Source organism: Miniopterus natalensis, chromosome 2 (assembly GCF_054644295.1).
Source record: "Miniopterus natalensis isolate mMinNat1 chromosome 2, mMinNat1.hap1, whole genome shotgun sequence".
Taxonomy (NCBI): domain Eukaryota; kingdom Metazoa; phylum Chordata; class Mammalia; order Chiroptera; family Miniopteridae; genus Miniopterus; species Miniopterus natalensis.
In genome coordinates this window covers 151,632,239-151,659,288 of record NC_142082.1, presented here as the reverse complement: position 1 = coordinate 151,659,288, position 27,050 = coordinate 151,632,239, and the positions used below count along the sequence as shown (strand labels likewise).

The following is a 27,050-nucleotide window of genomic DNA, read 5'->3' as shown; positions in this document are numbered from 1 at the left end:
GGCCTACCCACATTATAGAGAGCAATCTGCTTACTCGGAGTTCACCGATTTAATCTCATTTAAAAATACCCTCCAGCTGATGTGTAGAATTAACCATCACAGCCCGTCTGTGGGATATGCTACAGGTGTAAGGCTCCCTTAAAGGACTTCAGCCCATGGGGGCCATATGTTGAATCCACCCCAACCTCAGATTTCTCTTAAATGCCAGCATTTTTAGTTAAATGTGTTAGGTAGACATTTTATAACCTGTTGGAATCAAATTAATGGATAAAAAAACTAAAAATTGTGAAGCAGTTTACAAATGCAAGGAATTTAGGGAACTGGTGAGTGAAGAGGGTGTGGAGTAGAGTTTAGTATAGTTGGGTGGGTTGCCACCTGTCATGAGGATTATAGTTTGGCAAGAGAACAATAACCCCCTCTTTTGTGACTGGACTGCACATTACCATACATGGTGTAGTGGGGACCTTCTTAGCGCCTTCTCTTAGAATTACAGGAAAATCCCATCTCCATTCTGTGGGAGAATGGCTTGGTGTGGGACCTTTGGAACTCAGGTTCTGCTGTGTAGCCACTTTCATTGCTGCTGGCTCTTCAGAAGACTCCTTGTGATATCGGGCAGCCCGTGGGTTGAAGAATTGGAAAATTTGTTTACATAGCAGTTATCTTTTGAGCCATATTATCTTATATAAACCTAGAGCCAATCTAATAAAGTAGAGGGGGTAATTATGTTGCTACTTATACTTTCAGATAGAGCAACTACAATTTTAATTTTTCTAGTGAGAGTAGGACAGTATTTTAAAAATATGTATATATATATATCTTTATTGATTTTAGAGAGAGGAAGGGAGAGGGAGATAGAGAGTTTAAACATCAATGATGAGAGTCATCATTGATCGGCTGCCTCCTGCACGCCCCCCACTGGGGATCAAGCCCGCAATCTGGGCTTGCGCCCTGACCGGGAATCGAACCTCAATCTCCTGGATCCTAGGTCGATGCTCATTGCTGAGCCATGCCCGGCCAGGCTAGGACAGTATTTTTGCACATAATTGCTTAATAAATATTTGGTTCAGCCTGGCCAGGCGTGGTTAGCGGTTGAGCGTTGACCTAGGATCCAGGTGATCAGGGTTTGATTCCCGGTCGGGGCACATGCCCGGGTTGCGGGCTTGGTCCCTGGTCAGGGTTGTGCAGGAGGCAGCCGATCAATGACGACTCTCTCATCATTGACGTTTCTATCTCTCTCTCTCCCCCTCTCCCTTCCTCTCTCTGAAATCAATAAAGATATATTTAAAAAAAAATAAAAATAACATTTCTAAAAAAATAAATAAATATTTGGTTCAAAAGAAATTTTATTTCTGTATTCTCTTTCATCTCTCTTACCTCTGATTTTCTCGCAGCTCACATTTGACTGCCTACTATGTGAAGGATGTTGCATTATTTTTTAGGTGAAATTAAGCAAATAGAATTTAGATCTGCTCCTTGAGGAATTTTTAATGAGATTAATTTATCTCACTATCACATTGGAAATAAAGTGCTTAACACTAAACACTACATATCACTAAATACTACATAAAGTAGGATTCTTTTTTCTAACTTAAATCTTTCATTGTGTTTTAGAGAGTAAGCATTTCTTTAGTTTAACTTGCAAAAATGTTGGTGTTTTTATTTCTAGTGAACTCTTACAACAGAGTGCTCATTAATTAAAAATAGCTGCCCGATACAGGAAACAGCTCATATAGCAGCTTCTGACACTGTTCTAAAAACAGACTTGAGTTACTTGCGTGCTAAAGAAGAATGAACATTGAAAACTCTATGAACAAATCCAGGTAAAAGTATGCTATATTTTAAAAAGAATTTAAAAGTGCCTTTGCATTAATGTTTTTCTGATTGTAAGAGTCATGTGCTTACTATTTAAAAAAAGATCAGAGTAATATATCATGTAGAAAGTGAAATTTCCACCCAAATTGTGATGTCTGTTTAGTCTGAGGCTCTACCAGATTCTTTTCCTATGTATATATAAACAGTATATAATTATTTTAAGAATGAAATTATATATTTTTTTCAACTCAGTTTTTCTTTTACATATTAGGAATTTTCCACATCAAATCTTTTTCAGTGTTCTTATTTTATCATCTCTTTGAAGGCAGCCTAATATTTCACTGTATAGCTATACTATAATTTGTTTAAACTAGGTCCCTATTAAGAGACTTGTGATTTGATACTCTTATATTTAAATTTTTTTCTTGAAAGTTGTTTTTAGGGCAGATATACTTATAGTTTAACAAATGCGATATGCTGATAATATAGTAAAGAGAGTTTACTAGGTGTCTGGAACTTTTTGAAACACTATTCTGTGAAAATTAGAAGAATAATTCTACCATCTGAGGGCTTTACTATTATCACCCCTATTCTGGAGATGCAGAAACCCTCTGGGTCCCCATATGCCATCATGGCATCCCTAGGATGGACAGAAAGACACTGTGACTGGATCAGACATGTGAGGGCCCTTTAAATCCAAAACAGCTAAGCAGAAGGACAGCAGCTGCATCAGCGTAAGAGAAAGCAGAGCTTACAAATTTATATTGGAGTTACTGATGTTGAAAATCTTTGCTGGTTGCCATAACAACAAGCTTCAGAAGACTTGCCATCTTAACCCGGTGACTGTGCCTTGAGGTTTCCCTAGCTATTACCACAGATTGCTTCTGTATATCCCCTCCTGACTTTCAGATTCCTATTGTGAATTTACTTGATGTACAGGGCCTTTCCTTGGATTTGTCTGTCCCCCTGCTATGCCTTGCTGAGCACCAAGAGATGCCAGTCAGTGCTGAGGTCTCCCATCCTTGGCCAGTCCCCCCGATGGCCTATGGACCTGCTCATTGCTTTCTAGTGAAAACTCTTAAGCTTTTTTTTTTTTTTTTTAAGAGAGAAAGGGAGAGAGAGGAGGGGAGAGAGAGAAAGATAAACATCGATTGGTTGCCTCCCGTACACCCCCTCAACCTGGGACGGAGCCGCAACATAGGTATGTGCCCTGACCAGTAACCGAACCCGCAACACTCTGGTGTATGTGACAGCACTCCGGCCAACTGAGCCACACTGGCTAGGGCGAAAACTCTTAAGTTCTGTCATTATTTTTGACTCCAAGATCTGTTTCTAAGATAGACTCTTTAGAAAGTATATTTCATTTGCTTAAATGATTGTTAAATTGATCGTAGGTATAATGCAATAAATTTTTGGCAGAAAAATATGTTTATTCCACATTACATTTCGTCATAACTAACTAGCTTATCATAACTAGAGAAAATTGAAGTTCAGAATATACCAAGAGGGGCCTGTGTTTTGTTTTTTTATTAAACCATTCCAAAATTTAATAGCTTAAAACAGCAGTTTGTAACCTCAGATTCAGTGGGTTGACCAGGAAGTTCCGCTTCGTGCGGTATTGACTGGGCACTGGAATGGCTGTTGTCCTGAGGCTTAGAGAGCTCAGCTGGGACCCAGTGGCTGCTTGGGCTGCCTTGGGGGCTCCAAAGGGGAAGAAGTGGATGCCGCCCATCCAATTAAGGGCTAAGGCCAGAATTGGCACTGCATCATTTCTGCCATATTTTAATGGTCTAAGCAGTAATGTGCCCACCCCATCGTCAGTGTGAGAAGGCACCATACAAAGACATGAATCCGAAGTGTAGTTCTTCGGAGGTGATCACCAAAATAACAGTTTACCAGGGTGTGCTCTCTGGCCTCTCACACGTGCAGACTAGGCTAACTCACACACAAGACTTCACAATCTCACTCCATTGCTACATCAGCTTAGTTCAGGATCTCATCATCTAAATCAGGTCAAGGGGCAGACGAGGCTGGAAAACGTATTTCCATACAAAACTTGTACACGCATGATCATAGTGACACTCATCAACTGAAGAATGGATAAATAAAATTTAGGATATCTATACATGGAATGAAAAACTAATACATACTACAGCATGGATAAATCTTCAAAATATGGTAAGTGAAATAAGCCAGTCACAAAAGGCCACATCTTATATGATTCCATTTATACTCAGAATAGGCAAATCTATAGAGACAGAAAGTAGGTCAGTGATTTATAAGGGCTGGGGGTGGGTGGTGGCGGCGTGGATAAATGGTGGGGGGTATGAATGATAACTAAAGTGTACAGATTTCTTTTTGAGGTGATAAAAATGTTCTAAAATTCATTGGTTGTGTGTATCTGTGAATATACTAAAAATCTTTGAATTGCAAACTTGGGATGAATTGTATGGTATATGAATTTAAAAAAGGACAGAAGGGGGAGACTTGGGAGGCACATACTAGTCCCTGATCCATAGCAGTTCTAAAATTCAGCCAGGTGTATGTCAGTGGTTCCTTGTTTAGGGGCCAGTTTATAAGTCGGGTGGCTCTACATGGCTCTTATCTCCACCCTCTAGGCTCTGGGCTGTGTTTTCTGAATCTTCGTACTTTTTCACAAGAAATGGTTCATGTTTGCAGCCTCTTTCTGTCTGAATAAAGCCCTGATATATTTTATTTTGAACTCTTTCTGTCTTTTCAGTCCAGACTGATAATGCTTCCACTGATAACATTTCTCAGAGTCTTTGTGAGATTACCCACGTATCTCTCAGGGTTCACAGCATTAGGTAAAAATCATTTATTTCCACAAATCTCTTTGAGACAGGGCTCAAAGAAGAACTGCCTTTATTTTTTATTTTATTTATTTTTTTAATATATCTTTATTGACTTCAGAGAGAGGAAAGAAGAGAGAGAGATAGAAACGCCAATGATGAGAGAGTCATTGATCGAGCCCGCAACCCGGGCATGTGCCCTGATTGGGAATCGAACCCCGATCGCCTGGATCCTAGGTCGATGCTCAAGCGCTGAGCAACGCCCAGCCGGGCAGAACTGCCTTTAAATCAGAGTGTTGTGTGAAAATACCTTTAAGATTCTTAGAAGCTCACCCGGCCGGGCGTGGCTCAGGGGTTGAGCGTTGACCTAGGATCCAGGCAATCAGGGTTCAATTCCCGGTCAGCGCACATGCCCTGGTTGTGGGCTCGATCAATGACTCTCTCATCATTGATGTTTCTGTCTCTCTCTCTCCCTCTCCTTTCCTCTCTGAAATCAATAAAGATATATTTAAAAAAAAAAAAAAAAAAGATTCTTAGAAGCTCTAGTGTCTGGTAGAGATGGTCCTTAAGATGCACCCTTAAAATTCTTTCAAGCCTTTTGGTCTACCTCTGATTCGCAAAGTGTGGTATTTGTGTCAGTGGCATTAGCATCACCTGGGAATTGACTGCAGTGTTCAGACCCCATTTTAGATCTGCTGAATTAAACTGGGAGGATCCAGCCCAGCAATCTGGGTTTCAGCAACACCCTCCCACCCCCATCTCCATCCCCTCCCCCACACTAGCTGCATCTGTCACACACGAAGTTTTAGAACCACTGGTCTAGATAGAAAGAGTCTATGAGGAACCACCTCAAATCTTTATGAGGCTCATCAAACCATTGTACAACCACATCCTCGAGGCCATAGGATTTGATCTTTACCCTGAGCTATTTACTTTGTGTGTCTTTTGCTAAGATGCTGAAATAAGGAATAGTTTTATTTTTTATTCCATTAAGTCTGACTCCTTTGTATTTATTTCCTCTATATTCTGCTTGGAAAGGAACAAAACGGTTTCTTTTTAGCTCATCTCACTACTCCTGTACTTTATCATAGGCAGCTTTTAAAAAGCCAGTCGGTACTTTTAGCATTCTTCCTGGAATTCTCTTTAGTCAGATTCATGAGTTCATTGGGTAACGTTCTACCTTCCACATTACTGCATGCAGTGGGCGTGCTAAGTATTCAGCCAGAATGTAATGCTGGTTCCCTTTCTTCAGCCACCAAAAACATTCCTTTACTTTTTCAAATCTTTATTAACAGCATTCTCCAGATTCATCCTCTTCTGCCCACCACCTGGATCCAAAGCCAGTACACATTTTAGGTTTTTGTGACACCCCAATTCTGGTACCAAATTTTGGTTTCAGTTATCTATTGCTGTATAGCAAATCACCCCCAAATTTTCTGGTTTAAGAAAACATTTATCTTCTTGCTCACAATTTTAGGATTTGGCCAGGTTTTATAAGGATGGCTCATCTCTGGTCTGCATGTTGTCAGCTGGGACAGTTCGACTAGGGCTCTAGGATTTCTTTCCAAGATAGCTCATTTGGGTGGCTGGCAAGTTGGTACCTGCTATCCATCCACTGGGATTTTAGCTGAAGTTGTCAGCTGGGGCCTGGATTCTCCTCATGCATGTGGCTGCTTGAACTTTCTCACAGTATGGCTCCTAGATTCCAAAGTGGAGGAAGCAGAAGTTGCCAGGCCCCTGAAAGATTTAGTCCAGAACTGGTGCAATGTCATTTCTGCCCTTTTCTGTTAGACAAACAGTCATAGGCCCAGCCCGGATACCTCTTGGGAGCAGTGACGAAGAATTTGTGGCTGTCATTAACCCTCTCTAATCTGTTAAGGATTTTTGTTTGTTTGTTTGTTTTTAATCGTGAAAAGGCACTCTTGGCTAAAGTTAGGAGTTGGTGAAAAGTAATTTATTTGTTCATCACAGTAAGAAAGGTTCAAGCTCTGGCAGAAAGTTTAAAAGAAAACATTTACATAGACAGAGCCTCTCAATATCTGTGGAAATTTTAAATGTTATATTTCACTAGTGGACAGAAGCCATTTTTCTTTTTTTTGGTAGAATTAAATTTTAAAGTTCCTCATCAGCAGAATAATACTCTTCCTCACCTTTGGTTGTGTCAAGATTTGTATGTGACGGGGACATCTGAATGCATTTATGTATCTTATTTGGTCTTAACACTGAACTGTTTATTTTTAGTAAATTTCCCTTATACTGTATATTACCAAATGCAGAGAAATAGTCCCCTTCCAAAGACTCTTAAAATGCGGACTAAATGCTGTTTAAAAGTTGTGAACAATGAAAGGCAGACTCGGTGCGTTGTAGAGATGATTGTGGTAAAGGCAGAGAGTGATAATGGGGTCAAAGAATCCCAAGGTTTTCTGTCATTTGGAGCGTTCATGTGCAGCTGTTTCTAGATTGGCAAGAGAGGGCAAAACAGGTGGCATCAGGAGTTGCTTCTATTTCTGCTTACTCACCTGAATCCTCTGTTAGGTTAGCTCATACAGACTAGTAAATGACTTCCTGAATTTATTAAGCACTATATTAATACATTTTTCCCTGCCCGATTTGATGCTCTATTTTAAAAATCAAGTTAATGCTGTAGTACAGCCGTGATTCAATGGAGTTTAAATACATCCTGTAGCTTTAAGGTTCGTAGGATCGTGAATCTTTGACCTTTAACTTTAGTTCCTGTTTTTAGCTTTTGTTTCATGCTTTTGGGTTTGGTTATACATTATCATGTGGCACCAATAAACTATTTAGTATTGAGGCAATTTGAATATTTTTCTTTCATTTGATTGTAAAAATGTGTTGGGGGCAACACTCGTTTTCTTACTTGCTTTTAGTTTTGCTCTCTCACATCCGAGCAGTTGGCCAAGTGTGACTAATAATGCACTTCCCCCTTCTCTCTCTCTCTCTTCTTCATTCTCCGGCTCATACCCTACTCACACCCTGCCACGTCTGGCAGTGGAACATATTTAGCAGTGAGGTTACGGGTAATGCGAAGGAGGTGATTATGATATGTGTGTTTGACCCTGAATGAGAAATCCTTCCTGCTTCTTGACTGTCTCTGTGCTTTGTCAAACTTCCCTGGCGTGATGTCTTTATCAATAGTTCTGAAAGTGATGTCCACGCTCTTGGTTTTCAGAAATTATCTTCTTTTGTCTCTCCACAAATTATAATTCCATTTGCTTTGGGATAGCCTCGGCATGTCCTCAGCAATCTACCAAGCGAGTATTGTGTGTGAACCGGGTAAGCATTCTGGGAGACACAGGGATGAACAGGAAACGGTCACTGTTGTTTTCCCCTCAGTCTCCAGTCTTCATGTTCTTCTTTCTCAGTCATATTTGAAAGCTGGGCATGGTTTTCCGAAGGCTTGGGTTATACACTTGTAAAATGTTGGGGGGATATGTGAGTGATTTGGGTCCTCTCAGGCCTTCACAGCTGTACTTCACTCATCATTAATAGAACCTTCCTTATTTCAGGGTTTGTAGAACCTACTGCATTCTCACTATTTTGAGCTCCAACTGTTACGAATGTGTTCTTGGATATATTTTAAAATTGTACTTTATTTCCCTTGGGTAGGTACATAACCTCCTGATTATCTCCCAGGTATTTTCACAGAATTCTTATTTCTGTGCTAAATAATTTTAATCCCTTTGATTGTCTCCTATCCCACTTTCCCCCATAGCTGTAGTAAATTGTCTAAAAAGTTAATACATTTGCTATTCAACAGAATTTTTTTTCCACTGACCTTCCTTTTGTAGATATCTAAGCAGCAAAACTCATAAGGCATTATTTTCTACCACTTACTCTTTAAAATATCATTTATTGCCCAGCCGGTGTGGCTTAGCAGTTGAGCATTGACTTTATGATCCAGGAGATTGAGGTTCAATTCCCGGTCAGGGCACATGCCTGGGTTGTGGGCTCGATCCCCAGCAGGGGGCGTGCAGGAGGCAGCCAATCAATGACTCATCATTGATGTTTCTATCTCTCTCTCTCTCTCTCCCTCTCCCTTCCTCTCTCTGAAATCAATAAAGACATATTTAAAAAAAATAAATAGAAACATCATTTATAAAATAAGACTTGAAAGGGACCTTTGAAATTATATAATTTACAGCCCTCATCTTGTGCTGTTATTGCACATGTAATGAACAGACTTGATACAGAGAGTAAATAATCCAAAAAGTGGAGGAAAACAGTGCTGCATAAAATTGGAAGATACTCTATCCTCTTTATACTTCCAATCTGCATACTGTTTTAATTGCAAAATTCCCTGTGGTGCCCTTTCATTTCTTTGTAAATTATGTAAAGCCTGACTTTCAGAAAAATCTGCTTATTTGTCCCTTATTTGGGTTTGTGTTATTTTTTATCTTTAACTTTAGTTAATTAAGATAATTTTGACTTTCAAAATTTGTTTGGACTATCACCTTTTATTTTGGTAGCATTTATAAGCTATTTCTAGTTTATTACTTGTGTTGCTTTTAAAAGGCATACCCAGGAAAATTACAAAGTACTGATGAAAGTAATCAAAGATCTAAATAAATGGAGAGAAATACTGTGTTCATGGATTGGAAAACTCAATATAATAAAAATGACAGTTCTCCCAAGATATATAGTTCTCATACAGTTCCTATCAAAATTCTAGTACAAGTTTTGTAGGTATAGATAGATTATTCTAAAATTTGTATAGACGAAGTAACTAGACTAGCTAAAACAGTTTTGAGAAAGAAGGGTAATGTGAGGAAAATCACACTACCCAATTTTAAGACATTATGTAGTTACAGTAATCAAGATTATGCTATTGCCAGAGGGATATACAAATAGATAAATGCAACAGAATAGAGAACCCACAAGTAGCTCCACACAAGTACAGCCAATTGATTTTTGACAAAGGTGCAAAATTAATACAGTTTTTCTTTTCAACAAATGGTGCTAGAGCAATTGAATATCTATAGACACAAAAAAAAGAACCTCAACTTAAACCTTAGACTATATACATAAAATAACTGAAAATAGATAATCAATTTAAATGTAAAACATAAACTGTAAAACTTTCAAAAGAAAACAGGAGAAAATCTTCAGGCAAAAAGTTCTTAGCCATGACACCAAAAGCATGAACCATAAAAGAAAAAAATTGATGAATAGGATTTCATTAAAATTTAAAACTTTTGACTTGTGAAAGAGTGTTAAAAGGGTGAAAAGATAAGCTATAAACTGGAACAAATATTTGGAAACCTTATATTTGACCACGTATTCTATCTAGAATGTATAAATAACTCTCAGAAGTTAAAAACTCAACCTAATTAGAAAATGGGCAAACAACATGAAGACGCATTTCACCAAGAAGGATACACAGACGACAGATGAAAATAAGCGTATGTGGACACTCATCACACAACCTAACAGTCGCACTTCGGAGCCTTTATCCCAGAGAGATGGGATCCATACCTGTGCGAAAATGGTCGTAGAAGTTTTATTTGTAAAATTCAGAAACTGTGAACAACCTAATGTTCCTTTAACGTAATGGATAAAACTTAACTGTGGCACATCCACACTATGGAATTCCACACAGTCATAAAAAGGAGCCACGTTATTTTATTTTAAATATATCTTTTTTGATTTCAGAGAGAGGAAAGGAGAGGGAGAGAGAGAGAGACAGAAACATCAATGATGAGAGAGCCCACAACCCAGGCATGTGCCCTGGCCTGGAATCGAACCCCGATCGCCTGGATCCTAGGTTGACGCTCAACTGCTGAGCCACGCCCGGCCGGGCAGGAGCCACGTTATTGATGCACGCCAAGAACTTTAATGGTTCTCAAGGGCATTACGCTGAGTGAAAAAAAGCCAATCTCAAAAAGTCACATACTGTGTGATTCCACTTATATATAGCATCTGTAGGTGACGACATGATAGAAATAGAGAACAAATTAGTGGCTGCAGAGGCTTGGGATGGTGGGGAGAAGGGTGCTGGATATGACTATAAAGGGGTAGCACAGGGAGTTCTTTGTGGTAATGGAATTGTTGAGTATCTTTTTAAAAATATATATATATATCTTTATTGATTTCACAGAGAGGAAGGGAGAGGGAGAGAGAGAGAGTTGAAACATCAATGATGAGAGAGTCACCAATCAGCAGCGTCCTGTGCATCCCCGACTGGGGAGCGAGCCCGCAACCTGGGTGTGTGCCATGACCTGGAATCGAACCTCGATTGCCTGGATCCTAGGTCTATGCTCAACCACTGAGCCACGCCCAGCCAGGCAATTGTTGAGTATCTTGATTTCGGTGGTTACACAACTCTGTACAAGTGAAAAAAATGGCATAAACCTAAATACACATTGTACCTGTGTCAGTTTTCTGGTTTTGATACTGTACTATAGTTATATACTATGAAAAAACAGGAGAAACTGGACCTCTCTGTACTTTTTTTGCAACTTCCTGTGAGTCTGTCCTAACATAAAAAGTTTTTAAAATAAAAGATATACCCAGACTTCAGCCTGTGCTGTCCACTAGCCACAGGTGGTTCTAAATTTAAATAAAATAAAAGTATTTTCCATTCCTTGGTCACACAAGCCACGTTTCAAGTGCTCATGTGGTTACCGTATTATATAGCATAAATATAGAGCATTTCCCTCACTATAGAAAGGTGAGTTGTGGGTACTGCTAGAGCTGGAGGGGACGCTAAGTGCCCTCAGCCTGGCGGAGAACCGCTACGGCTGTGGGGCTGGCCCCGGAGCCATCGCGCTGCTGCTGTCAAGTGCTGCGGATGCCCAGGGCACTGCCATCACCCACGTGCTGACCTCTGTTTATTCCATGCAATGCATTGAAGCCCCTCAACTCTTTCTTTTTTTAATTGTGTTTTGTGTTTTTTTTTAGAGAGAGAGAGGGAAGAAAGCAGGGTGAGAAGCAATAATTTGTCGTTCCACTCATTTATGTATTCATTGGTTGATTGTTGTATGTGCCCTGACCAGGAATCGAACCTGCAACCTTGGTGTACTGGGGTGATGCTCTAACTCAACATTTCCACAAGTTGAACCTGTGGAAAGAGGGTTTTGTTAAGAGGAGAAACAGAAAATCTCCCTCTTTTCAGGAACTGGAGGGTAAGAAAGAGTCATCAGAGGAGTCAGAAGATGGAAAATTGCAGTTATAAGAATTTCCCATGCTGAAAACACTTGATCCCAACACCGGAAGAACCAGGATCATTGTTGCAGCACTTAGACTTGGCCATGGGAGGTCCAAAGCTACACCGAGAGAAGTCAAAGTACTGTGCTTGGACAACTCGGTTCCTTCTAAAAGCGAAGCAAAGGACAGTTCCTGCGAAGTGCTTTCCAGGTGTTTGGAAGGAATTCCAGATGGTCCGATTTTAAAAATGTCCCGGACTTGGTGATACGAATTCCTGGTTTGATGGTGTAGATACGTTTTATTCTGGTATGATTTTGATTCTTGGAAAGGACTTTCTCATTTAGATGAAGAAGGAAAAGAAAAGGCAGAATGTCGTGATGAGAGGAGAGGGATTGAAAAGCATTACAAAGCCACAAGGACACAATGAGAGAAAGAAGCAAACAGTGAGAACCTCAGCCGGCCGTGCAGAGAGCTGGGATCCGAGAGAAGAAAAGGCTGGGAAGGAAGCAGAGGCCGCCGTCACAAACGACACAGTAACTGTCCCGACCAGGAGGTTCATGACCAGCGGACTACTTCAGTGGAAACCAATGGCCACGGGTGTCCTTCACCCTGGGAAGGCAACAGTGCCCAAGACAGAAACTCGGGGAAAACTAGCCAACATGTAAAAGACCACAGCAGAGGTCATCTTTATGTTTGGATTCAGAACCCGTTTGGGTGGTGGCAAGACACTGGGCCTTGGCATGATTTATGATCCCTTGGATTATTGCAAAGAAAAATATAGACTGACAAGGCATGGCCTATATGAGAAGACCTCAAGGACACAGAGAGAGCAGCACAGGGACAGGATGAAGAAAGTCTGGGGACTGCAATGGCCAGCGCTGGTGCTGGTAAAAGCGAGCTGGGGATTGGATAGCAGAAGGAGCAGAGTCTTCAGTGACTTTATCTGTGGGGATTCATGAGAGGGTTAATAAACTAAAAACCTTTATGTGAGCAAAACAGAAAAGAAAGCAAAAGCAGAAGCGAAATGGAAAGAGCAAGAAGCTAAAGAAAAACAATGACAGGCGAGTTAGAAGCTGGTCCATTAGCTAAAGAGAAAGAAGGAGGGGATGTTAGACAACAGGCATTATTGGCAAAGAAGGAAAACATATCCAGGGGAAAGAAAGAAAAAAAAAAAAAACATTAAAAAGGAAAGGAAAAATCTTCAAAACTCATGCAAGACCTGGAATCACTTTTCTGGCAATGAGGCAGAGTGGATTAAAGTGACTGATGTGGAAAAACTTTGTGATCACCTTGAGCTAGCAAGTTTGCAGTGTTTGAATGGAACAATCACATCATCTACAGAAGAAGTAGGAGAGGCTGCTTGGGAAAAACGGAAGGAAGAACTGAGCAAATTAGAAAAGAGAAAGAGGAATCTGAGGCTCCCATGTGACAAGCATCTAAGAAATCAACTGGCGGAGGTGGAAATGACAGTAAAAGTTGGTCAGAGTATGATCTGCAGTTGCTAATTAGAGCTGTGAACCCCTTCCCGGCTGCAACAAATTCAAGATTGGGAGTTCTTGCTAATTACATGAACATACATTCTTCTTCTGGAGTCAATAGAACCGCCAGAGATGTTATCAGGAAAGCAAAGAGTCTTCAGACACTTGACCCTCATTGAGAAAATAACATAACAAAAAAGCTTTTGATTAATTTTTAAGAGAACAGGCGTGGTGCCTCAAGCAAACAGTGCAGTACCTTCAGAACTATTTGAAGGTCCATGCACAGATTTCACCCCTTGGACAACAGAAGAACACAAACTTTTGGAACAATCTTTGAAAACTTACCAGTAAGTACACCTGAAAGATGGGGGGAAAAATTGCAGAAGCGATCTACATGGGCAGGACACAGAAGGGCTGCATGAGATGATAAGGACCTTGTCAAGATGGTAAAAGCAAAGAAAGCTGCTCAAGAGCAAGAACTGAATGCAAGTAAAGCCAAGAAATGACTTATGACTGTCTTTGTTGTGTGTGCATATTTGTAATAACACTGAAAATACTATTAAAAAAAAAAAAGTGGTAGTGCTGGTTTAGACAAACCGCTCTACAATGCCAAATGCCGTATGTGCAGGTAACTACACATTTCTTAGCCTTAAGTTTATAAATCAAAAGATAATTGTTTATACCAATAAAATTTAAATAGAAATGCCCAGCTGGGTGGTTCAGTTGGTTGGAGCTTCGTCCCATACACCGAAAGATTGTGGGTTCGATCCCTGGTCAGGTGGAGTGTGGGAGGCACCCAGTCGATGTTTCTCTCTCTTTCTCGCTCTCCCTTCCTTTTTCTCTGGGAGTCAGTGGGAAAAAAAATTAATAGAAGAAGTGAATTTAACAAGACAATTTTAAAAAGGATCTTAAGTTTGGAGGCTATATCCCCTATTTTAATCAGAAAAGAAAATGAAACACTTGTTTCATGTTTGAAATAGGAATAAAGTTGTTTTTCTTCTTCTTATCTGCCAAGGCCATTGCAGTTTCTTCCCATAACTGAATATATAACATGCATGATAGGAAATGGGCGAAATAGAGGGGATGGGCAAGAGTGGGAAAGAGATAGCAGCAGGAACAATATTTTAAGTATCTTGTACTTTTTCTTCTTGTTTTCTGTTTCTTAGTGACCAGTCGACCAGTAACAGTTTACCATTGCCGAGGAAGCGTGGTTTAGCAACCAGACCTTGAAACAGAGTTCTATTTCTGGCTCTCAGTGACCTTGAGGAAGTCACAAATTTATTCTTTTCATTCTCATAACCAATAAGCAAATTAAAATAAAACAGGCTATTGCTTGGGTGAACTCTAAGTTATTCTAAAATAATTCTACTATTTTAGGTTATGTGGAAAACTGTTTGCTTGCAAGTAGATTTAATACAAAGTTTTGAGGAATTTAGTTATGAAAAGAGTTGTATGATGTAGGAAGAGGAAGTTTCCCAGTTTTAGGTTTTGAATTTGGGGGATAAAAACAAGAAAACTTAGTAAGGAAAAACAGGGTAAACGTTTTTCCTACTGCATCCCAAGTTAATAAATTTGAGAAAACTTTGGGAGAATAGGCAGACATTTTTCCATTTAGGAGAACTGGTTTTGAAGTTAAAAAGTCCAGGGTTTGAACTGCAACTCTGCTATTTACTCTCTGAGAAAGTTATTTAACTTCATTTCTCAGTTTCACCATCTATTTGAATGGAGCTAATAACACCGTTTTGTTAGGGTTCTTATGAGAAGGGCACATGATAAGTGTACAGCTGTAATTATAGATGATATTAATTTTATTGAGATACAGAATAAAATGATGGTGGTGTTGGCAGCAAATAAATAGCTTTGCTTACTCTCTATGAAGATTTATTTTTAGCCACATTGCTAAACACGAGTGTGTGGCTAAATTGATAAAAAGTCACTTGATTTAAAGCCAAGAAGAATAAATCTATTTTTATAAAATCTAGCAAACCAAAATATAAGCAGAAAACTAAAAAAACAACAACATACTTATGAGAGAAATTTTATTTTAGTGCAATCCCTACAACATGTTTCTACAACTATATTCACACAACATCTGAATGAACAGTAGAAAGGGTTAATTATAAAGATATATAAAAATCTACAATGTATATGTCAAATGATCAGAAACTATTCCATATGCGTTTTCGTTTTCTTTGCCCACTAAACTGCTACAACACTGAAAAACGAGGTTAAGAAGCACAGCCAACATGCTCGTTAGGATCCTGCCAGCCCCGGTGCACTGTAGCAGAGTGGGGCAGTTCTGGTTTCAGCCAATCGTTCACTGGCATGTGGTCAGTTTGAAGTTTCCTGCTGTGCTCTCTGAGCTAGAGAGAGGAACCAAAAGTGCTGACATCCTCATTTGACTCCATCACTCGTGTCTGAGCATATACACCAACACTTCCGGCGCGAAACCCACTCTGACTGCAAGGACCCTGTCTGGGGTGGCAGCATGGATTAGCGAAGTTTGGAAGCATCAGCCCTCCGTTGGATACCACCACGTTACAGGAACATGCCATGTGTCCTGGCTATACCGTTCACTTCATAGAGATCGGCTTTCATAGCTTACAGTAGTAACACTCATCGACGGCAAGTGATTGTTGCAGGCGGGTTACTCACTCTCAAAATCACCACCCCGTGAAAGTATGTTGGATGACAGCATATCTAAGAAAGAGCTAATTTAGAAATATAATGCCCCCCCTTTTTTTTTTTTTTTACAACTTGGGCCCAGCATGATGGCTCCCATAAAGAAGGGTGGTGAGAAGAAGGGCTGCTCTGCCATCAGCGAGGTAGTGAGCAGAGAAAACACCAGAAGCATTCAAAAGTGTACCCATGGAGTGGGTTTCAAGACTCATGCCCCTCAGGCACTCAGAGAGATCTGGAAATTTGCTGTAAAGAACATGGGAACTCCAGACATAGGCATTGACACCAGGCTCAACAAAGCTCTCTGGGCCAAAGGAATAAGGAATGTCCCATACCGTAACTGGGTGTGGTTGTCCAGAAAATGTAATGAGGAGGATGACTCACCAAACAAGCTCTATTAACACTTTGGGCCTCAGTTTTCTTACCCATACAATAGGAGCATTTCTGAATTTTTAAGACTTTGTGATTTTAGTATGTGTTTCCCCAAGTAGTTTCTTCCACGTTTCCACTTGTTGGTTCATAAGCTATATTAAATTGTTAATTCTTACTCAAGAATATTTTTTTCCATTGATTTTTTTTTTTTTTTTTTTTTACAGAGAGTGAAAGTGAGGGGTAGAGACAGAGAGAGAGAAATGTCAGTGTGAAGGAGACACATTGAGTGGTTGCCTCCCTCACTCTCCCCAACTGGGGCCAGGGATTGAACCTGCAGCTGAGGTATGTGCCCTTGACAGGAGTTGAACCCGAGACCCTTCAGTCTGCGGGCTGATGCTCTAACCACTGAGCCAAACCAGCTAGGACTTTATTTAATTTTACCCATCAAAATTTCCTCAAGTACTTTAAGGTAACCTACTATTTTCAGTTTGTTACTCTTTCAGAAGCTCAGTAGTTGGAAGCAGTGATATTGCTAAGTTGAAATGAGTCCAGGTTTGTGACTGATTTGTGACTATGGCATCTATAGATCACATAAAAGGAAAGTTAGAACTTGAATCACTATGTAAACATTCAGTCCACATGATGACAAGCCTTTAGGTGTTTTGAGAAGTCTATATTATATGTTATATTAACTAAAATATTGACTTTAGTAATTTTCTGTTATAAATGTGGCAAGGATGATTATTTGCTCATTGGTTTCTTTCCTTCTTTAAAATCCTGATATGTTTTAATGAAGAAGTATTTGGGGATGACTAGGTGATCTGGGAAGGAAATAGAAGCCCGTTTGCTTTGGGGAAATGGAGAGCTTAAACATCGTTCTATTCTGTATTTCTTATGACTATCTAATCACCGTGAAAAAAAAAGTCCTAACATCCTTTAACACCAAATTTTGAAGGAAAGTTTGTTGTATATCGGAAGGCTGTAACTACCATACAGTCACCTGTAGCTGGCCCCATTCCTCCACAGTATTATTCCAGCGCTTTCTCATGACATTTTGAAATACCTTCACAGGATTTTGAAATGCATTGCTTGCGTAGTGCTTTGAGGCTACATCACTGCTAGAAATCAAGTTATGAAACCTAGCTGTGCACTTCCCATTAGTTAGTTCTTTACCATGCCTAACAGCCGTGTGAGCGTCTGATGGAGAATGCCTGTAGATTTTACTCACACATCATACATCCAGATAATTCCTCCACAAGCAGGAAATAATGATTAATTGGAAAAGTAAAAGGCGCTGCTGGATGCTGTGTGAAAGGAATCCTTTATGGGGGGCTGTGAGTATCGTTATTTTTGCAATTTTCATTTTGTGAAATCTCTCAGGTTACCATTTGAAGCTTTTGAGTATACAAAGTATATGATGAGTAGGTGAAGTAACTGGTATTTTTGCTTTTTGTTTACTACTAAATGATAAGTAATTTGTATCATTATTGAAAAAGTATTATGGCTCTTGTTTAGAATGGTTTTATGTTGTGATTTTAGCACAAAGCTGTTCTTTTTCTTAGTTTCATGGTTCACGCACAATCACTTGAGGCCATGGCATTTCTCCCTGTGGATTCATTGCTCAGCACTGTTTCCTGACAGTAGAGAAACTGAGCTATGCTTAAAGTACACAATCACTGTTGCCCTTTCTTATGTGAGATTCTTTATTACAACCTTTCTCCTCATACTTCTAATTTCTATTTTTCTTTCTTTTTCCTGTTTCTAATGTATAAGAGCTATACTTCAGCCAGTTTTTTAGAACTTATTTGTGCACTTAATATTCTCTTGATCACCAATTAAGTATTCAGGAACAGAATTCCCTCTACTTCTAAAACATTAGCAAGGTACCTTGGTAATGCACAAATAAGGATTTCTTGAAATTGGAATATGAAGTCTGGTTGACTTGACTAGATCCTTTTATCATTGTGCCCTTAATCTTCTTGTGGGCTTTACTTAACTGAAAAACCACTTCAGGTGAATGTCTTTGTTCAAAAAAACATTCTTAAACAAATTTTTGTTGAATATTAAGGAGAAGGAAACTAAACATCCAGTTATGACTACTGGTAACATTTTGATGAGTTTTTTCTCTTTGTATCTGTTGTTTTGAAAGTTGTGGTTATATTGTACATGGGTGTGTTTTTTTAAATCATGCTTTCTTTCTCCCACATAACATTAAATTATTTCATGTTACTAAAAATTTAATAGATGTATGATATTCAAAGTAGTGCTTTATTTTAGTTAACATGTCCTCTATTAGATATTTAAATTTTTTCAAGATTTTGGATTATCAGTAACTATGAGAACACCACCATTTTATTTTTAATGGATAGTTATACAAAGTTTAATATATTCATATCTTTTGCACATTAGACAAAAGTAACTTCTTATGAAAGAAATTTAATAGGCAATAAAATATTAATCCCTGTGAACATAAGACACGTGTGAAAATTATTTTAGAGCTTGATTTTCATCGCTGTTGACCTACTGGTTTTTTTAAGGCCATAGCCGACTTATGCACGATACATCTGTCCATCCAACACAAATGGCTCCACACCTGTATTGTCTGGCTTTAGAAAGCCCATTCGAATGAAGCCTGAATAGACCACACATGTAGCCTCATCAAATTTGTTTCCCAATGTAGATATTAGAGAGTGTGGGATTTGTTTTCATTGACTGTGAAGGTGCAACAAGTCCTTCTCCCTCTATGTTGCTGCTGACTAATGACAACGCTTTTAAGACTCCTGTCGTGTGAAACAAGTTTCACTGAGATCCTCTGCTCCTGCATTTTCTATTCTGTTAAAAGAAAGTTGCTTCCAGGGTAGTATTGCATTTTTGTACATCAGCCAAAAAATCACCATTCCATCAGGATTTATTTTATTGCAGCCGACATCAAGGTAGCACAGGCTTTTGTTCAGATACAGTGCATCACGTAACTGTTTTAGACCACAATTTCTTATACCCTGCTTACTTGTGTCGTTGAGCAAGGCAGGGATTTTCTTTTCACACGTGGCCTAGATGAGCTGTGGATTCTTCCTGTTCACCAAACAGTGTAGGTCGATTTAGGTTTATTCCTGTAATTGATTGGTTTTGAGTTAGGACTGTAGCAAATGCTATCACGATTTGCATTCCCAGGTCACAGTTGCCCAGGTCTAACTTCTTTAAGGATGAATCAATTTGTAGCACTGCAGCAAAAAATTTTCCAACTTTATTTTCAATCTTGTTTCCAGTCATTCTTATGCATTTCAGAGTTGTATTCTTATGTAGTGCTTTAGCAATCAGTTCTCCTCTTTTGCTCAGTATCATTAAACGTAAGGTTTAAGTAAATGAGATTGTATTGTTTCTGATGCAGTTTTGCAGCTTAGTGTGCACCAACATTACTTATGAGGTGATAGCTAACATCCAAACCATTAATACATGGATTCTTCTCTAAAATTCTGGAAAGAATCCAAAAATCTTCATGTTACTCTTTCCACTGGCATTGAGTGATTGTTACCAGCAGTGTTTAATGTGATCCCTTCCAATCCCTTTTCAATTTCTTCATCCACTCCTTGGAGTATATGCAATACAAAAGGATTAATTTTCTGAGACTTTTCCATGCATAAATTATTATAATATTCTTGGAGATTGCCAATAGGTTCCTGGAGACTGCAAGTAGGTTCTGGAGCTTCGCTGTGGATGGCCTGGACCCAGGCAGGAGTAGGAGTAGGCCTCCGAGTGGGATCCAGAGTGAGGGATGGGGACCTGGCCCCAGTGGCCTTCTCCTGGCTGCACCTCATGCTCCTCTGACCCTGTGGGCTGCAGCAGTGGTATTGTCATGATCCACCCACATGTTTTAAACCTATTTTGCAAAGTGCCTTGGGGGAGAAAAATATCCCATTGTACTTTATTCTTGATTTTAGAGATTAACAGCCTAACCTTAGATTTTTAAAGACAAACATTGCATTACGATTTTTTAGCAAACCTGTTAAAAACACTTTTACTTCTTTTTAACAACACTTTTAAAAACACTTTTACTTCTGTGTGGCAGATACCTATGTACTAGGTTTTTAAAATGTGAATTACTTTACTTTCTTCATAGAGACAAACTGAAGTGGGATCTATGGAACTTTTCTTTTTATGGATGTTTACTTTTCTTTTTTTAATTGTTGAAAGAATTACAGATGTTCCCCCTTTCCCCCCATTGATCCACTCCACCCCATACCCACCCCCCGCCCCAGGCCTCCACCACAGTACTGTGTTCATGGGTTATGCATTTATACATATTATAGAACTTTTTAAAATAGATCATTGAGGAAAATTCCAGGAGGACTTCCCTAAAGCAGGTTCTCCTATGTCAAAAGGCTCATGTGAATGGAAAACTAGATCTATGCATGCCAGGTAAATCCAGCATGGGCTATGAAAATACTGGTTCCTGAAAAACAGATTCACAAGGTCTTGGCCAAAGTTTTCCTTTGTTTTACTAGGTTAGAAATGGCCTGAGATTCTCCCACTGATTTAGTCACAGAAGAAAGAAAAAGCTTGGTGTTCCTCATTCCCACTATATACAGCACCTGTGTTACAGACTCGCCCCAACATGGAGCACTGACTTTCTTGTGGGATGAATGGAACTGAGTTTAGAGTATACTTTGGGTCACATGTTCTACTGAAAGACATGAAGGTAAATTTTACCCCGGCTGGTGTGGCTCAGTTGGTTGGTCGTTGTCCCATGCACCAGGAGGTCGCCGGTTCGATTCCCAGTCAGGGCACATGCCCAGGTTGTGGAATCCATCCCCAGCCGATCAATCTTCTGCTGTCTCATTGATGTCCCTCTCTCTCCCCTCCCCGAAATTAAAAAAAATATATTTAAAAAAAATTAATGAAGGAGAAATAGCTAAGGTAATCAAAATATAGAAGCTTGGGGGCCTTATTCTTTAGTAATTATTTTGGGTCATAAAATTTTATTTCAAAATGTCAGGGGATTTATTTTTTCTTTGCCCTGCCTCTGTCCTTCCCTTGCTAGTTTAGATGGTAGTACTAGTTAATATCCTCACTTTTCTTTGTAATTGAGTAAAATTTTATAGAAAATGTGTTACATTTAGAAGTAATCATTTTTCCTAAAATTTAGGATCTGGTTGCTACTAAATACATTACTATTTACATTAAAAGAAGTCAAAGTGGGACTTATTATAGGGCCTATATGTTGTTCTATTCTCTAATGACAAGTATGAATAGATTTATGTATAGAACTAAAGGAGATGCAGAATTTGGCTGAAAACTGCAGTAGCACTAGGGGTTTTTTGCGCCGTTTCCTTTCTTCTGTATTTCAGGCGTCCCACACTGCATATGCTGCTCTTCAGAGCGTGTATACAGTGCACATAGTGTTCTGAGGATCGACTTTGTAACTGAACCAATTGGATTCCCGTCCAGCAGTTACACACGTTTTGGCATTTCTCCTGCCCATTTGTTTAATCTTTCCAGTTCATTTGATCTTCTGGCATGAGAGCTGACAGCTGCAATTGCATATGGAGTTCATAAAGTAGCTGAAGAGTAAAAGGCCGTGACCCAGTTCTTGTATAGTTTCATTTCAGTGATGATTGAGTTGGCAACTCAGAAATACTACGGATTTATTTGGTCGGTCAGGGGGAACATTACCTTTGTTTTACAGGAGGAGAGTTTATGTATAAAAGGGAATGATAATTGATCCCGAATGATATAAGTTGTATTTCCTAAATCCTAGTCTTGCTGTTTATTGAGTACCTATTGGTCACAGTGCTTTGTGTTATATGTACCTTTTATCTAAGCCTTAGAATAATATTGTAAGAGAGGTGATAATGACCCTATTTTTCAGATGGAGAAAGCAGACTCAATGAGGTTAAATGCTCATATCTACATATTTAGCATTACATGGTAAATAGAAGAGCTGGAATTCAAGTCCAAGGTCATCTCTTCTCAAAGCTTGTGGGCTCTTCATCACACACTGTAGCAGTAATATTTGTGTGTGTGAATAGTATTTTATTTTCATTTTACTGTTGATGGACATCAACTATTATGATGAAAGGTGCTATGGACATTATTGTATATGTCTTTTGGTGGAATTATTGGGCCACAGAGTATATATATGTTCAGTTTTAGGATATGTTGCCTAATGGTTTTCCGTAATGGTTCTGGTGTGTGAATATTCTAGTTGTTCTACTTGCTAGTACTTTCTATTGGGTTTTAAAACTTTTAGCCACATGGTATCATTTTGTGATTTTAATTTGTGCATCTCTGATGATTAATGATTTTTCTATGCTTATCAGAGATCTTCTTTGGTGAGTGCCCAATCAAGACTTCTGCCCATTATAAAAAAACTAGATTGTCTTTTCATTGGAGTTCTTCATATATTCCAGGAACTAGTCCTTCGTCCAAATTTTGAGTTACCACTATTTTTTTTCTCCTGTAAGCCTTCCCTTTTTATACTTAGTAATGTCCTCTGAATACTGATGTCCAATTTCAGTTTTTTCCTTTAAAGTTAGGTTTCTGTGTTCTTTTAAAAAACCTTTGCCTATCTGAAGGCCCTAAAGATCTTTCCTGTAGTATTTCTAGAAGCTTTATTATTCCTCCTTTCACATTTAGGTCTATGATCCATCTGAAATTGGTTTTCATGCAAGATGTGAGTTAGGGGTCAAGAATCATGTTTTGTCTCATGTGGATATCAAGGTGATTAAGCACCGTTTATTGAAAAGACAAGGGCCGTGCTTCCTGTTTCATCTCATCTCACCTAGTATAGTGCTCTGTGTACACTATAGGAAGGAGTAGAGAATTCACCCACCAAGGAAAGGTTTCTATAATGGGAAGGCAGCGGTTGGGGTGTCCATCCTGCAGGGGAAGGTAAAGTAAATGGTTTCTCATTGCTGGATGAGAGCAGCTTGTGTATTGTTTCGAGGTCTTTCTAGCTTAATTTTTCCTGTAGATTTCTTTCCACTGAAAATTATGGAGGTTTGCATTGTAGTCCCTCTCACTGGGTTTTAAACAAGAGAAATTATCCATTCAAAACAGAGTTTTTTAGCTGCACTATCTCATGTGTTCTATATGTGCTCAATAAACCTACATGTGGTTTGCCACAGTGGGAACCTTTTTTCTCCTCATTTGTTTTGTTTCATTGATTTTTCTCAATAACCAATTTGATTTTTAAGTAAGCTATAAGAAAGGACTCCATGAAAGGCCATAATGGAATAGTGTATGCTAGAATATCCTCCTGCCATAAAAAACCCCAAACTGTAAAATAGGAAAAATATATACAGTAACTGTTTGCAGGCATATAAACCTTATATGCTTGAAAGACAAACTGAATAAAACAAAAACACTGAAGAAATAGAAATTTGAATAGCTGAAAACATTGAATTTGCAATTAAAATCTAACAACACCAAGATGCTGCTGGCCCAGGAATCACACCATTAGGCTCTGAGGCCCATGAGTGTAAGGAAGAGCTTTCTCTGCTCTGTTTATGATCTGCATGTGACTTAGCATTCTTGGTAAATGTTAAATAGAATTAAATTGACTGAATGACATGGAACTATGTGGAGAATTTCCCTTCCCTTGCCCAGGTTGCTGGCTTGATCCCCAAGTAGGGGACATGCAGGAGGCAGCCAATCCATGACTCTCTCATCATTGATGTTTCCATCTCCCTCTCTCCCCCTCCCTTCCTCTCTCTGAAATCAATAAAGATATATTTAAAGAAATTTGAAATAAATGTACTGATATTTTTGAGCTGTTCAGAAATTGTGTTCCTGATCAGTGCCAACTCCTATAAAATAAGCAGCTTAATTATATATTAAAGTCTTCTTTTAAATCCCAAATTCTCTGACATGGTTGAGAAAAAAAATGAAATAAACTTTCTTTTGAAAGAATTTCATAAAATTTCTTACAGAGCCCAATGTTGAGAAAAATCCCAATCCTGATATGTATTATGCAAAAGCTTTAAAAGAAATGCATCAAAATGCTGATCATTTTTACGTGGTGGGTTTATAGGTGATTTTAATTCTTCTTTAGTTCCATAATTTATAAATTTGTAAAGATGTTGCTTTTTTAGTCACTTAGTTATTTTTATTGTTTAATGGAAATATTTGAAAGAGTTTACTGGAACAGAGATTTTCTCAGAGTAAGCATAGCAGTTAAAATTAGTTACACATCATTTTAAATATACTTGTATGTTCAACAGAATGTATGTCTGAAGTTGCTATAGGTTTTAGTAAAAAATATAAATATATATATATATAAAGCAGGATGCTTTTGTAAAAATAAAATGTTTGGCCGCTGGACAGTTTGCTCAATGGTTAGAGCCTTGGCCCGTGGACTGACGGGTCTCAGGTTCAATTTCCGGTCAAGGGCATGCTCCTCATTTGCAGGTTCGATCCCCGGTCACATCAATGTTTTTCTCTCGCTGTCTCCCCCTCCCTTCTCCTCTCTCTAAAAATCAATGAAAAAAAATCCTTGGGCGAGGGTTAAAAAAGAAAATGTTTGTGATATATCCTTGTTTATAGGCCATGAATGTGCAGAAAAGCATCTGGAACAAGCACCCCAGCATGTTAATAGGGGTCATCTCTGGGTGATGGGAGTGAGCTGAGTTACCTTTTTGCTTATTCTCTTAAAAAATTTTTTTGCAGTAAGCATGCATTACTAGTTTATAAAGGTTTGTGTGTGTGTTGTTTTAAAACAAGCATGGGAGTCAGCATTTTTTCCATCTTTAGCCAAGGTGAAAAGCTGGTGCTGCCCTCAGCACAGGCAGCCTGCTCGGCAGGGACTAACAGTGAAGGTGGAGACACAGGAAGAGAATGGAGTTAGATGCTTACGGACTGACCAGCTAGAGTGGAAACCCCAAGTCTGCTCACTCCGTGTGAGCTCATTGGAACAGTGTTGGGATTTTGATGACTACCAGGTTTAGGTCATGAGGGGTAAAGTCTGCGTCATAGACAGGGGAAGAGATCTATCTTCAGTGTTGCTAGGCAGTCATTGTCCAGCCACCCTAGAGAGCAAGAAAATAGAGAAGTGCAAAGAGAGGATAAACATTTTTTTTTCCACTTAAGTTATAGTCTTGCTAAGATGTACCTCTCTTTTTCAGTTTCCCCCCAGAAAGCATCTAGAATGTTGTGACCTTTATAGGGCGCCTCGTTGCCTCCAGGACTGCCGGCACCTTCCCTTTGAGCTCCATTCTCTTGTCCTGGAGAAATTATACCCTGATAAATAAAGTTCATTAGTCCTGGGACATAGCTTCCTGCCTATGGTTCTTCAAGACCAGTGAGCACAGTCGCTGCTTGACTTATTTCAGAACTTGTTACCCACTCCCACTCCTTCATATGTGTCGCTGGCCTGGCTCCGTGGTCAGTTCCTCGGTACCGAGCCTTGTTCTCAGTTGTTCTTTCAACAAAGGTGTAACAAGCGCCTACTTTGTGCTGGACACTAGGGACTCCTTGGTAAACAAAACAAAGTCCCTATCCTCATGGAGTTTACCTTCCAGAGCCAGAAAATAAAAGGAGTGAAAGGAAACATTTACTATAACTTTGACCTGTGATAAGTGCTATTAATTAACAACAAACAGATCCATGGGTTTTCTTTCGCTTATGAGGTTCTCTGTATATCCTGCAAATACATTTTTTGTTCTAAATCATCTTTATAAAACTGTTTGCAAAAGACAAAAAAACCAACCATCAAATTAGAAAAAAACTAACATACAACTTTAAGTAAAAATACAGAAGTCATGGTAACACACTTAACATATCTAGGGAACTGTCTTCTCTTTACAGAGGTATTTTGTGTTTCGGTGTCTATGGCTGGTGAGCTCTGTTTACCCCGGTGCTTTTTAGGCTTACGTGATAAATTTGATTTCCAATTAGGATAGGTAACTCAAGTCTGTGTCACAGACTGTCCAACCCTAACACTGTCCAGTCCCTTCATGATATAAACCACTTGCCGAGACAGCGTGTCCACAAGAGGAGAAAGAGAACGTGGGAAGAGCAGAGCAGGCGGCACTGTTACTCGGAGAGTACCCTGCGTGGGCATCTTCCTGCAGGTGCAGTTGCTGCCTCACCTGATATACTTCAGTCACACCTTCTGCTCTAACCTTTATCTTACTGCACCTAAGGGTTGTACCCAGAAAATTTTAGTTTGCCATTTCCTTCTGGAAAATAAATATTTGTTCTTGTCCTTGCTGCTCTCACCTTCCTCCTTTTTCTCTGAAACCAGTAAGAATTAGAAAGACGCCTCCCTCCTCTAACATTCATTCTTATTACTATAGAACAGAAGAGATCTTGGGAGATGATCTAACCTTGCTCCCTAATTTTGTAACTGATGTGCAGCACTGGGGAGAATAAATGGCCTGCTTATGTCATCCGAGGGACTAGTCCAGGGATCTAAATTTCTAATTAGGGAGTCTTTCTGTCATTAGGCTTCACAAAAGCATCATTCCCAAAACATGTGCCTAGGTGCTCTGGGACACCACTGCCAGCTCACAGGGGTGCCACCTGCAGGGTCTTTTAAAATTTCAAGGGAAACAGATTTCTATCTAATACTATGGACATTGTTAGCTCCAGGTGGCTTACAGTTTTAGTATTAGATTTAGTATTTCTTTCGGTGACACCTTAGTTTTGCAGAACTGGGCAGTTGGCAAGTATCTGGTGAAAATCAGTATGGAACAAGAAATGAGAATGGCAAGGTTTAATATGATCCTGTGGCAGCGAT

The 27,050-nt window shown here is 39.2% G+C and overlaps 2 pseudogenes; one reads left to right on the top strand and one right to left on the bottom strand.

Annotated features, from left to right (window-relative positions):
- Positions 1 to 11,823: 11,823 nt before the first annotated feature.
- On the top strand, positions 11,824 to 13,770 carry LOC107528352 (dnaJ homolog subfamily C member 2 pseudogene; annotated as a pseudogene).
- Positions 13,771 to 16,234: 2,464 nt separating this feature from the next.
- LOC148093882 (leucine-rich repeat-containing protein 34 pseudogene) lies at positions 16,235 to 19,986 on the bottom strand (annotated as a pseudogene).
- Between the last annotated feature and the right edge of the window lie 7,064 nt (positions 19,987 to 27,050).